General features: G+C 35.5%; 1 pseudogene; it reads left to right on the top strand.

The window, feature by feature from the left end:
- The first annotated feature begins 225 nt into the window (after nt 1–225).
- On the top strand, nt 226–322 carry LOC122127743 (annotated as a pseudogene).
- Nucleotides 323–14,089: the final 13,767 nt, after the last annotated feature.

Consider the following 14,089-nt stretch of genomic DNA (forward strand, 5'->3'; position numbering starts at 1 on the left):
TCAAATTCCAAATAAAAAGACTTAAGATACTCATTGACAAAAAAAGTTTGCAAATGTGAGCAATCGACTAATCAATATAATTTTTTCACTATTCACAGAATTTTAGGGAAATAAGATCGATAGCATTGTTAGGAACAATAAGGTTTCCTTGTTACAAGTAGGCACCCATAGATATAAGCCTGTATAAAGATTCCATCATTAACTACTAAATTTAAAGGATACTACATGCTTCAGCAGCATGTATACTCAAATTACAATACAGAGATTAACATGGCACTTGCACAAGGATAATATGAAAATTTGAAAAGTATTCCATATTTTTCATTCTTCAGATGCAAGAAATGAAAAAAAGTGATTAAAAACTTGATTACAAAATTACACGTGTAACAATACATGTAACTCATATAATTAAATTTAGTTTGACATCAGTGTATTAAATCTTCCCCTCAGAAAGGCGTTTACATAGCATAAACTTTACAAAATTTTTCAAATTAGACAACATTGTCATTTTATCCCAAAGAAAAATAATATTAAGACCTAGAAAAAAAGGAATCAAACTGTTTCTATATGGAATGCAATCGGAAAGGACACATTAATGAACCTATATATTATAAAATAATATAGAACTCAAAGTATATCTAGGAGAAAATAAATTATGAACATTATGCAAACACAAAATATAGAATATTTTAAAATATACTTTTTCAGACAAGCACCAGAAATATTTTAGTTTGTGTACTACTCATTTTAACAGGTAAATTAAAATTATTTCTTATTAAAAAATCACAAACTCTGAAGAAATTATTGTACATGTTTATAAAAACTATTGAATACATTTTTCCATCCAACGCAGGCAATTCACTTGGAAGAATTCCGCGGAATCCATGATTTTTTATAGTAAAATATTGGTGCTTCCGGGCATTGGTGGTTCATGCCTATAATCCTAGCTACACAGGAGGCTGAGATCTGAGGGTCATGGTTCAAAGCCAGCCTGGGAAGGAAAGTCTGTGGTACTCTTATCTCTAAACCACTAGAAAACTGGAAGTGGAGCTGTGTCTCAAGTGGTAGAGGGCTCACCTTGAGCTGAACAGCACAGGGATAGCTCCCAGGCCCAGAGTTCAAGCCCCATGACCGACCAAAAAAAAAGATATTGCTCTTATTTTGATTGTGAAAATATTTTGTAGGGACACAAAAGATGGACTTGCATTTTTGAAATTTAAGAAACTTAACCCGACCATTAGGACTTCGGTGAACAATTTGTACAGCCTTTCACAACTTCATAGAGGTAGTGATACGTACTTATCCTTTTGGCAATATCAAATACAGTTTCTTCTATGTTGCTCTTCAGGCCTGGATTTATATAATGGTTCAACAGAAGGCGCTCCAGCGTATCTTTGCTATCTCAATTCTCAACAGCAAGATATAAGGGTGTCAAGAGTCCTTTAGTTTGGGGAAGTATACTGTGGCTCAAGCGGTAGAGCACTCCCCTTGAGCTGAAGAGCACAGGGACAGCACCCAAGCCCAGAGCTCAAGCCCCATGACCGACCAAAAAAAAAAAAAAAAAAAACCACAACAACAACAAAAATCAAACAAACAAAAATATTTGGGCTGGGAAAGTGGCTCAGTGGTAGAGCGCTTGCCTTGCATACATGAGTCCCTAGGTTCGATTACTCAGCACCACATAAGCAGAAAAAAAAGCGGGAAGTGGTTCTGTGGCTCAAGTGGTAGAGCGCTAGCCTTGAGCTGAAGAGATGAGGGACAGCTTCCAGGCCCAGAGTTCAGGCCCCACGACCAGACCAAAAAAAAAAAAAAATTAAAAAAAAGAGTCCTTTAGTTTGGGCATTGGTATCTGTATCATGATGAAGTAAGAAAGAAGCCACTCTGGTATTATTCCATGTATATGCACTGTTCAGGGGTATCCAGTCATCTACAGTTATTGCATGTGCCGCTTGAGACACCAACTCACGGACAATGTCTAAGTGTCCACTGTAGGCTTCTTGAAGAGTGGTATACTCATAATCATCCCTACTATTCACATAAGTGGCCTTTTGGGAAAGAAGTCTCTGCACTGTTGTAAGCTGAATATTTTGGCAGCCCAATGAAGAAATTTGCTTGGATTCTTCTCCAATTTTTTTTTCTTGCAATTGATACCATTCCTTACTTTTTCATCTTGTTCCCCATATTCCTAAGAATTGCCTAACCAGAGACTTTGAGTGCCAGTGGGAATGAGGTGTCCATGTATTTCCCTAATAGTTCACATTGGTTGAACTGGTCAGAAATATCTGGTGAATTTTCTGCAACTGTTTATTCACCATGATTTATTTTCTCTTTTTCCAATTTTACTATTCGAAATTATTCTAACTGGAGAGTAGGGAATTGATGGAGAGCAGAGGAAAGATATTCCTCCATATTCAAATGTACACAGTGAAAATGAGGACCAGTGATGTCTTCATGTGCAGCTTATTCTAGGCATGAGAAAATAGGAAATAATGCCTTCTATATAAATGATTTGGGAAATGGCAGAGCAAAAAGTGAAATGATACAACCAAAAATATAAAAGCAAAATAAATTAGGATAATTATGGAGCAATCATATTATCTATGAGAACCATGAAAGGGAGAGAGAAAGAAAGAGACAGATGTGTAATGATGTAGCTAGCCACAAAATCCATGCCTCTGATCAATTTGTAGAGCAAACAAAATTTTATTTTTTAAAAGAGATGGAAATCGAATTTATGTATTTACTTGAAATTAGTAAATACATTTTTAGTAGCCTACGTAAAGAGCCCTAACTTTACCAAATTACAGACAGTAAAATAAATCCTTGATAATTCTAGTAACAGATCTGACTGAAATCAGTTGAATCATACTTTTCTTGTACAATGAAGGAATAAGAGGGTAGTAAAGCAGCTAGAGAAGGCAGGGAGATTGTATCTGTGACAAAACTTGGTGGAAATTGGTATTGAGGATTTCTTACTGGTGATCCACTTGCACTGGAAGCATGATTCTGAAGTATTGCTTGCTGATTCTGAACTATTGATTTGATCATTATATTCTCCAAGAAGAAAATGAGAATTGATAGTGAAGGACTACTAATACATTTTGACCTTCTCACTAAGCACTTTCAATCATCAAAATCACATGAAGACAATAGACAGCCCTACTTTTTAGATGAAAGCAAGTGTCTTATAAAAACAAGGAATGTATGTAGTCATGCAAAGGACTTCTATTTTACCAATGTCTCATACATTTTTCTAATGTTGGGTACCAATAAATAATGGATCTATTAGAAAGCTCTTAAGGCTCATATGTTCAATAGTGAGTTCTCTTACACTATATCATGGTATTTTTTGTGTATGGTTTTAAGAATAAATTTACATTACTAACTTGAATTTCTGACAGGACAGTATCATCACTGTACATCTTGCTTCTATACTCTCATTTTAAAATTATCATCTAAGTATGTGCATTAGATAACTATATAGGAAAAAGTAGAAGCCACACTGATGGCTTATGTTTTTAGTAGTAGTTAATCAGAAAGATGAAATCTGAGTATTGTGGTTTGAAAGCAGACCAAGAAAAAACAGTCCATTAGATTCTGATTTGAAAGTAACCAGCGAAAGCTAGAAATGGAGCTGTGGTACAAGCAGTAAAATGCTAGCCTTGAGAAAACTGAAACAAAAAATAAATTCTGGGACACAGCCAGGCCCTGATTTCAAGCCCTAGTATTAGAACCAAACAAATAAATTAATTAATAAGGTAATTAATTAATTAAAAATAAATTAAGTGGTCACATGTGGAGAGGCAGGTAAAATGTAACATGCGTGGTAATGGTTTATGTATTATTTTGTAATAAGGCATATCATCATTTGTCCTAATCATTAATATTTTATGTGGACTATTTTGTACAATAAACCTGAATTTAGTATGCATGTATATGTGTGTGTACATGTGTGAACATGTGTGTATGTGTATATGTGTGCATGTGCTGTTGCAATGTTGCTTGCCAATGTGGACAGGGTGAGGCTGAAAAAAGCTAACTGTGTTGCAATGTTTTTATTTATCAGTGTTCTGTCATGTCATTTCAGTGGAACCAGCCTTTGTACATATTATTTGTCTAATAATAACATCATTTACAATATTAAGTTAGAAAAAGAGACCGCTTTCAGCTCTTATTGTATGTTAGGTAAGAAGATACAGACATAATTAGTAAGTTATTGCTATAAGATGATTGTCAGTACAAAATACGTATTTGACCTCTTAAATTGGTTATACTTTTAAGATACACTCATGGAGTGATTTGGACCGACTTGACCAAACAGGCATTACTCTCTGGTGATTCCTGTGAAACACAAGTTGGATAAACTCTTTCCGGATTTCTGTTGAAAATCACTTTCTTTGCAAGATTATATCTATTCTCACTAAGAGATAATCCAACCCATATTATGTTTGAATATCCCATCTTATTCATTGAAAATAAGTATTGTGGATATGCTTGTTAGATATTCCTTTCAAAAATGAACAAACAAAAAGCAAGTGTTATGTCCAGATTGTGGATGCATTTGAAGGTGTTTTGTACATGCACAGGTATCTTTACTAATGGCTCTTTTGTGGGAGTAACTATGGCAACTTTAACAAATAAGGCTTTTTGAATATCTGTTCCAATATACATAACATCTCAGAGCAAGTCTTGCAATTTCTGAAAATCCTTTGAATATTTTAGTATTATTTCATTTCATTGACTGTAGAGCTAAAATTTCTGAAATATTGTTAAGATCTGAAAATGTAAGTGGGTATATACGCTTTCTTATGCTTCATTTTATGAAAACCCAGTTTTTATGAAAGTAAATGGAATAGAATAAAAGAATTAAGTGAATTGGGTAAGCTAATTATTAGTATAATTTTGTTTTCTATTAATAGTCCATTGAATGTAGATGATGCAGTTAAATTATTTCCTCTCTACTTCAGTTAGTTTTAGAATCTTTATAGTTATGAGTGAACTTTTAGTAGAAATAAAGGTCTTTTAAAATGATTAGGATTAACCTTGTGCTTTTTGTCCTACTCCCACGAAAATGAGTTATTTTTAAGTGTTAATAGTTTATCATTATCATTATCATAGGGACTTAAAAATGCAGTAGTATTGATGTCATTTTAAACAAATTGTATTCACAAGTTGGAGAGTCTTTAATTCATAATTAGGTCTTGGTGTCTATGATTTTTAACCTCTCGTTCCTAACATTAATGATAGGTAAGAGTGCATTTTTGGGTATATGAAAGGTAAAATATTTATCTGGGGTCAAATGTGATTTTATATGTCTTTCTTTAATAACATTTTAAAGTAGTACATTTCTCTCAAAATGGTGGGTATAAAAAGCAATCAAAATACTTCTAATGGTAAACAATTTAGGTGAGCTACAATGTGGAAACGATTGCTCCAAAAGACCTGCAGTCTGTTTCCATCAGGAATTGGGCAGGTCATTCTTTCAGTAAGACTGTGTTAACCAGAGATGGGGTCCCCAGGCAGTGCAGTGTTGAGTGAAGGGATAAAATATGATTTCTACTATTTTGAGCTAGAAATCAAGAATGTTATAGTTTAGCAGTTCCTTTCACCAGGGAGGTATAAATTGATTATGAACTTGGAGTTTTCTTATTACAGTTACTTATTTTCTTTTTTTGTTGTTGTTGGTCATGGGACTTGAACTCTGGGCTTGGGTGCTGTCCCTGCGCTCTTCCACTCAAAGCGAGCGCTCTACTACTTGGACCACATTGCCACTTCCAGTTTACTAGTGGTTTATTAAAGATAAGAGTCTCACAGTCTGTCCTGCCCGAGCTGGCTTTGAACCACAATCCTCAGATCTCAGCCTCCTGAGTAGCTAGCATTATAGGCGTGAGCCACCAGTGTCCGTCTTAGTTACCTATTTTCTAACAAAGATAAAGGAAATATTATTAGAGTGTGCACAATAATTTTGGGAATTTTCCTAGAATTAGTAGACTGAGTGCTGGTATTTAGTTATAAAATAGAATGAGGTTAGTTCATATAGTGGGAATGGAACGCAGGCTAACACTTACCGTGTGTAGAATGTTGTATTAGTAATTCCAACTCTGAAGACTTAAATATCATCATCTTAGAATTAAAAATAGAAATAGTTTCACTTTATGGGATTAATGTGAGGATTAAATTAGATACCAAAGGTAAAGTACTTGAAAAAATAATCAGAGTTTGATACTTTCTACCTGTTATTTTATCATGTGATATATTCTAATATTTTTACTGTGATTTTTATATTGTCTATTTAGGATATGCAAAGTGATGTATTGATATACATTGTGCTGTTCACTTTTCTGTCATTATGAGGAAAATACCTGCAAAGAAAATTTCTGAGAAGGAAAGTATCATATTGACTCATGGTTTAAGATCAGATGTCTCCATTGTTTTTAATTATATTTTTATTAAATAGTTGTATGAAATGTTTTCCATTCAACGAATCAGTTTATAAGTACAATGGATCTTTACATAACTTTCTCACATCCTTCCAAACCTCAACCCACTTTCGTTTTTACTAGTTTCATACTATCTGCATTGAACATTATGGCTTCACTCTCTACTTCCATAAGTCTCTTTATTTCTTCCCTTTGATTTCCCCTCACATTTTCCAAGTGGTAGCCTCCTGGTATTCATTTTGTTGGATTAAAAGTTCAATTTTATAAGAAATTACACCTGTTAAATACTCCTCTACAAATAGCATGCTTTGATTAATACTGTTGTTTAACTTGCATAAAATACGCGTTCTTTTTTTGTCTGGCTGTGACTTCGTTTACTTAACATAATTTTAGTTCTATCCATTTCTTTGCAAATGCTGTAACAGTCTTTATAATGGATGGGTGCAATCCAATTGTGTATATGTGCAACACTTTCTCCAACCATCCCTCTGCTAAAGTGCGTCTGGGCTGTTTCCATAAATTCTCTACGGTGAATAGTACAGTAGTGAACATGATTGTGATAGTGATTTTACTCTAAGCTTTTGGAAAAATTCATCACTGTTTTACTGGGAGCAATCCTCTAGCCAATTTTCCAGAATTAGCACATCCCTTCCTTCAACTACATCACAACGTTTTTCAGGTCCTCAAAAACACACTACCCCCTACAGGTACCAATCAGCTAAAACCACACTGTGCCCATATTCTTTTGTTGTTATTGTTTTCTTTCCGGTCGAGGTGCTTGAACTCTGGGCCCCTCTGGTGCTGTCCCTCATCTTTTTTGCTCAAGGCTAGCAATCTACCACAGCGTCACTTCTGGCTTTCTTCTTTTTCCTTATGTGGTGCTGAGGAATCAAACCCAGGGCCTCAGGCATGCAAGGCAAGAGCTCTACCACTGAGCCACTTTCGCAGACCCGATGTGCCCATATTCTTTTAATACATTTTTTCATTAATTTACACGTAATTTAGTGAGAACCTTCTATGTACTTTCCTAATGTGGGAATGAGGTATATGACAATAGAGCAAAAGTAAGAGATATGGAATTTAATTAGCTATTATCATATTTAAAATAATTTTCAGCTCTAACTCATAGCCTCACTTAGTATTATTTTAATCTTTATTTGATTACTTCACCTATCCCCTAAATTATAACATGTGATTTAAATACAAAGCCAAAAAATGTGGTTTGACTTTGACACTCATGTGTGAGGATGCACAATATGGGCAAATAAAGGGATTGGAATTAATAGCCATTATCCATTTTGTTAAATGGTTTTCTCAAACTGATTCTTACAATTCATATTTCATTCAACAACAGGAAACATGATAATTCCCTTTGTTTTGCTCCTCATTAAACTTGTTTCCATGTTATTTTAAAATGAAGGATGATTTCATAAATCTACTGTAGATACAAAATATGTTAAAATATTTCAATATGTATGCATTGATATAAGTATAAACACATATATTATAAAGGTTGTAATGATAAATTATAACTCCTGTAATTGTACAATTTACTAAATTATTAAAAACATGGACGACTCAGGCCTGGAATCCTGGTTACTCAGCAGGCTGAGATCTGATGATCATGGTTTGAAACCATCCTGGTCAGGAACGTCCATGAGCCTCTTATCTCCAAACAACCAACAGAAAATCAGAATTGGAACTGTGGCTCATAGTAGTAGAGTGATAGCCTTGAGAGAAAAGACTCACCCAGGCTCTTAGTACAAGAACTAAAATCTACCCCCAAAAAGTATTTAATTTACACCTGGGTAAATAGAGTATTTCCTTCACTCAAATGCACATCCATGTTCATTTGCAAGGTAACTCTGTTATGTCTGGAGTACCACATAATATTATCACTTAAGTAGAAAGTATTACAACATGGGTAAACTCTACCTCACTCATGGATTTTTCTCCACTCAAATATTCAAATCTTGCAATTATTCCCATTATTTAAAGTCATAGCTTTTTTTCTTTAATACACATAATATTGGAATTTGAATTGAGTGTCTTGTGTCTCCTAAATGGATGTTCTTACCACTTTGCCATGCCCCAGCCCTAAATTATCCTGATTAACTTTCAGATAGAATCTCGCTTCCTACTTGTGTATGATCGTGGGCTCAGTCTACTTCATGTTATTATTCCTGGAATTTAGAATAACAAGTGCCTGGCATTGTGTACAGATCTTTCTGTCCAGTCTGAGCTTTAACCACTATCCTCACAATAGTAGACTCCCACATAGTCAGGATTTTCATAAGCTTATCATAGCTATTTTTTAAAAAATCTTTGCATTTCCTGCAGGTTCTTGAGTACTGAGTTAATTGGTGTTTTCTTGGGTTGTTTTGGTTCTTTTGAATGAATGTGTTGAGTTGTTCCTCATTTTCCTTTTGTTTCTTTCACTCAAGTTCTTACCTATAGTACTGAGAAACCAATTCTTCTTTCTCAAGATAGTCAAGGTGAACATTATTTATTCCAAAACAATTCCAGTAATATTTAAACACCATCAGAAATTTCGAGAAAATGGCGGAGGAGAATCTGGTGGCTAAACAAGCTCTTGCATAGAAAGCAGTTCTAGTGTTCCAATGAACAGTCCTAGGCACACCAAGTGTGCCATCACAGTACAGAGAGTTTGGGCAGAGAGGGAAAATCCAGGTAAGGAGACAGATCTGAGCATTTTCCAGCAGCCATGGCTGAGGCTGCTGTGGCGGCTGTGGTGCCATCCATAGCCACCATAATTACAACCCAGAGAGTCTGGGACAAATGTGCCAGATGCAGCAGGCAAGCAGATTTTACTCAACACGAGAAAAAACTGACAAGTAGCAGGTATCTTCATCCTGCAGATAGCAGACCAGAGGCTACCCAGGAACCCACACTCCAGCGTGAGTACAAAACTAACATCCTCACTCCTTCTCAAAGGGAGCAGAGGCGGGAAGGACACCCCTCCCCCCAACACTGGAGATATCCATTTTTTATGTAGACAAAAGCCTGGCTAAGTAGCTAGATCCAACTCAGTTCTTTGATGAAAACAAAAGAGTCATTTAGCTAGTCACAAGTATGTACCCTGACCTGCCATTCTCAACTCCACCCATGGGAAAGTCACCACAACAAGGCAGGGAAAGCTACACCCACAAAGGAGTGGCTTTCTTCACTGGGTAAACAGAGCCAGAGGCTGCCCCTCCTTACAGCAGCTCGGACAATCAATTGAAACTCAGTAAACATAAACCCTGAGAATGGCTCCAGGCTGGGCTCTGTGAATGTCTCAGAAGCTATCCCCTCAGGGAAAAGCTACTGTTTGCTGAAAGGCCTCAACTTTACCCAGAACCCAGCCTTATCACAGCAACTCCATACTAGAGGAAACAGCCACCTCCCTATTTTGTGATACTCAAAGCAGATCTCCCTCCCACTGAACTAGCCTGGGAGGGGATCACAAACTTCTGGGTAAACCAACAGAATTTTTTCTGCCTGCCCAAACAAACTGACTTAAGAAACCAATCAAGCCACAGAAAACCAAACACCACAAACAAACCAGAGATTCCACCAAGAGACTGGTTACTGACACAAGGAAGATATAGGATCTTCCCATCAACCCTCCAAAAACAAAATCAAAGACGTCTTTTTTTGTATCTTTTTAAATTTTTACTTTTTAATTATAAAAATTGTTTTCATTAATCTTTTTTCTCTTCCTCTTATAACTTTTATTTTAGGTGTATGTGTATGCGTGTGTGTGTGCTTTTTTTAAAAAAAAATGTATACTGACCTGTTGGTCTTTTTTGTTCTTTCTTTCTCATTCGTTTTACTTTTTAATCTTTTGTTCTTTTTGCATGAATTATTTGTTGTTCTGTTCACCTCCTATATACCTGTCATTGATTATAAGACCTTATCCCCAATTGTGTACTTTCTTAATCCAAAAATGTATTACTCAATTCAAAACCTCTTAGGATTAAATTCCTTAATAGCAGTATTATTAATTTATACCTATAAATTATTTGAAGTATTTTTATTTTTTAGTTTTTCAGGTCTCCTTTCTATCCCTCCCCTCCTCTCATCTTATCCCCGTTCATCTCTCAATTTTAATTCTTTAAATTTTCATTACTTTTAAGAGTTTCACTTTTTAAATTTAAATATTTGTCTTTCCATTTTTTCTTGTCTCTTTTTTTAAATTTTTTCTTCTCTCTTTTCTATCATTCTTTCCAATCCATTTCCCTCTGTGAGATTAGGACTTGGTTAATTTTACTCTCCTTCTACCTTTCCACATCCCACTAACCCTGTTTTCCCCACCTTTCTCTCTAAACATAATAATTTCTGGTTTGTCAAATTATTCTTTGGTATTCTTAGCCCATTAAAACATAGTTATTTAATGTTTAATGGACTGTATCTGTTGAACTAGATTGTATCTTCAGACATTTGACTATGCAATTACAGGACTTTGGTTGATGCTTGCCTTAAAATGGTGTTCTAGCACAAAACTGGCATTATTTTCATCCCAAATGGGCAAAACAAGCAAGAAAAACACAAGGAAAATGGCAAGTCCGGGTATCTCAATTCCCACTCAAGATAATCAGGTGACAGAACAGATAATGAATAATCCAGACGAGAGTTCCCAAAAACCTCTACAAACACTACTGGTAAACATGGTGAATGAAAAGATTGAAACCCTGCAAAGGACTCAGTGTGAACGTGTTAGGGAGAGAGAGGAGGCAAACCAAAGATCAAAACAGGAAGCTCATGGGCTTGAGAAAGCTACTCAAAGATTGATACTGGAATTGCGTGAGCAGATTGAGAATACTTAAAGAGAAATAAAGGAATTGTGTGAGCAGGCTGAGATCAGTCAAAGAGAATTACAGAAGTTACATGAGCGTGAGAAATCTAATCAAAGAGTAATACAAGAATTGCAAGAGCAGGAAGAGCATAGACAAAGATCAGTAGAGCCATTCATGGAATCCATAAACAGTCACCTGAAAGGAGTCAGGGAGACCACAAAGGGAATGTTGAATGGAGCCCAACAGAAGGAATGGGAGTCCAAGGAAACCATACCCAATCAACTAAGTGATTTGTGAGTAAACACTGAACACCAAATTAAGGAAGTAAAGAATTTCATACAAGATCTAAAACAAAGCTCCAACAAAGAATTTGAAGCCATAACAGCCGACCAATTAAAAGGAAAAGAAATGAAAAATAAAGTAGAAAGTCTTGACAGTAGGTTAGACTATGCAGAAGATTGAATCTCCGGCATTGAAGACAGCCTAGGTATTATAGAGAAAGAACACACAACTATCCAAGACAAATTCAAGAAATATGATAGATCTATTCAACACTTGGAAGACACCATCAGAAGGCCTTATCTGAGGGAAATGGGTGTAGAGGAGCACATAGAGACAGAAGGTAATGGTCTAGAAAATTTTTTCAACAGGATCCCAGCAGAGAACTTCCCAACACACAAAAAGATAGGCATATTCAGATACAAGAAGCTTTTAGAACCCCAAATAGATCAGACAAGAACAGGAAATCCCATCGTCCAATTAAATATAAGCCACACAGGATCAATTCCGACCAAGGAAAAGATCCTTAAAGCTGTCAAGGAGGAAAGATCAGTCATCTATAAAGGAAAACCAATTAGAATCACCTCAGATTTCTCAACAGAGACAATTAAAGCAAGAAGAGCCTGGAATGGTGTATGCCATGCTCTAAAGACAAACAACTATCAACCAAGAATAGTGTACCCAGCTAAACTCTCCTTCATAATTGAAGGTCTAATAAAAATCTTACATAGCAAAGAAAAACAAACAATATATCTATCTCCACCAAATCAGCTCTACAAAAGATACTTAAAGATGTCCTAAACATAGAAAACCAACAAGACCACAATAAAGGCCAAGAAACCACATACAAACAGAATCCAAGAACCATAGAAAGAATCCAGTAGGCACAGCACCCAAGAAGGTGGATAAAATGGCAGGAGCACCCAAATACCTCTCAGTCCTCTCTCTCAATATTAGGGGATGTAACTTTCCAATTAAGTGACATAGATTGTCTAGTTGGTTTAAAATGCAAGATTCTTCTATCTTCTACCTTCAGGAATCACAATTTGCCCATTAAAATCAAACACATTTTGAAAGTGAAAGACTGGAACAAAATCTACCAAGCAAACGGCCCCCATAAACAGGCAGGAGTTGCAATCCTAATATCAGATAAAATAGACTTCAAATTAACATTATTGAGAAGAGATAAAGAAGGTTACTACATACTAATTAAGGGATATCTCTTTCAGGAAGATATTAACATTCTAAATATTTGCCAAACAATAGTGCACCCAAATTTATCCAAGAAATACTACTTTAAATCTCACATAGATCCAACGACATTAATTATTGGGGATTTAACAAACCACTATCCCCACTAAATAGATCAACTCGGCAAAACTCAACAGAGAAACTGCAGATCTAAACAAGTGCATACATCAACTGATTTAGCAGACATCTAGCAAATATTCATCCAGCAGCATCAGAGTACACTTTTTACTCAGCAGCACATGGAACATTCTCCAAATCAACTTGTCAAAATTCAGAAACATTGAATTCATATCTTGCATTCTATCAGACCAAAAGGGAATAAAATTAGAACTCAACACAAAAAGCCACCAAAGAAAATCCTGTAACACATGGAGGCTGAAAAACACACTGTTCAAATACCAGTGTGTCATGGAAGAGCTTAGAATCGAAGTTCAAATGTTCATATTATTCAACAAAAACTAGCACAGAGATTTTCTGCTCCTCTGGGACACAGAAAAGGCACGATTCAGAGGCAAGTTTATAGCTCTGAGTTACTATATTAACAAATTGGAGAGACCTGGAACCAACAATTTAATGAGATCTGACACTCCTTGAAAAAGAGAATCAAGATAAACCCCAATCCAGTTGATGGAAAGAAAGAATTAAAATTCAATCAGAATTAAATGAATTAGAATCCAAAAAAAACCATATGAAGAATCAACAAAATGAAAAGGTTCTTCAAAAAAATTAACAAAATTGACAGACCCTTAAAAAAATCTTATCAGAAAAAGAAGAGAACACACCCAAATTAATAAACTCAGAGATGAGAATGGAAACATCACTACAAAAACAACCAAGATTCAGAACATTATAAAGGAATACTGCTCAAAACTTTATGCTAATATGTTTGAGAACTTGGCAGAAATGGACATTTTCCTGGCAATTATTGACATGCAGAAACTAAGATGAGTTAAACCATCTTAACAGGCCCATATCAAGCATTGAAATAGAAAGAGCAATAAGAGAACTCCCATCTAAGAAAAACCCAGGCATAGATGGTTATACAGCAGAATTCTACAAGGCCTTCAAAGCAGAGTTCATACCAATACTCCTCAAACTCTTCAATGTAATTGAAAGAGAAAGTTCACTACCGAACTCTTTCTTTGAAACCATCATAACCTTCATCCCCAAACCCTCATCAAAGAAAGAGCACTATAGACCCATTTCTTTGATGAACACTGATGCAAAGCCTCTCACCAAAATTTTGGCTAATCAACTTCAACAATTCATCCAAAAAATCATACACCATGAGCAAACCGGATTCATTTCAGGGATGCAAAG

This window comes from Dipodomys spectabilis, unplaced genomic scaffold, assembly GCF_019054845.1.
Source record: "Dipodomys spectabilis isolate Male_0828 unplaced genomic scaffold, ASM1905484v1 ptg000309l, whole genome shotgun sequence".
NCBI lineage: Eukaryota > Metazoa > Chordata > Mammalia > Rodentia > Heteromyidae > Dipodomys > Dipodomys spectabilis.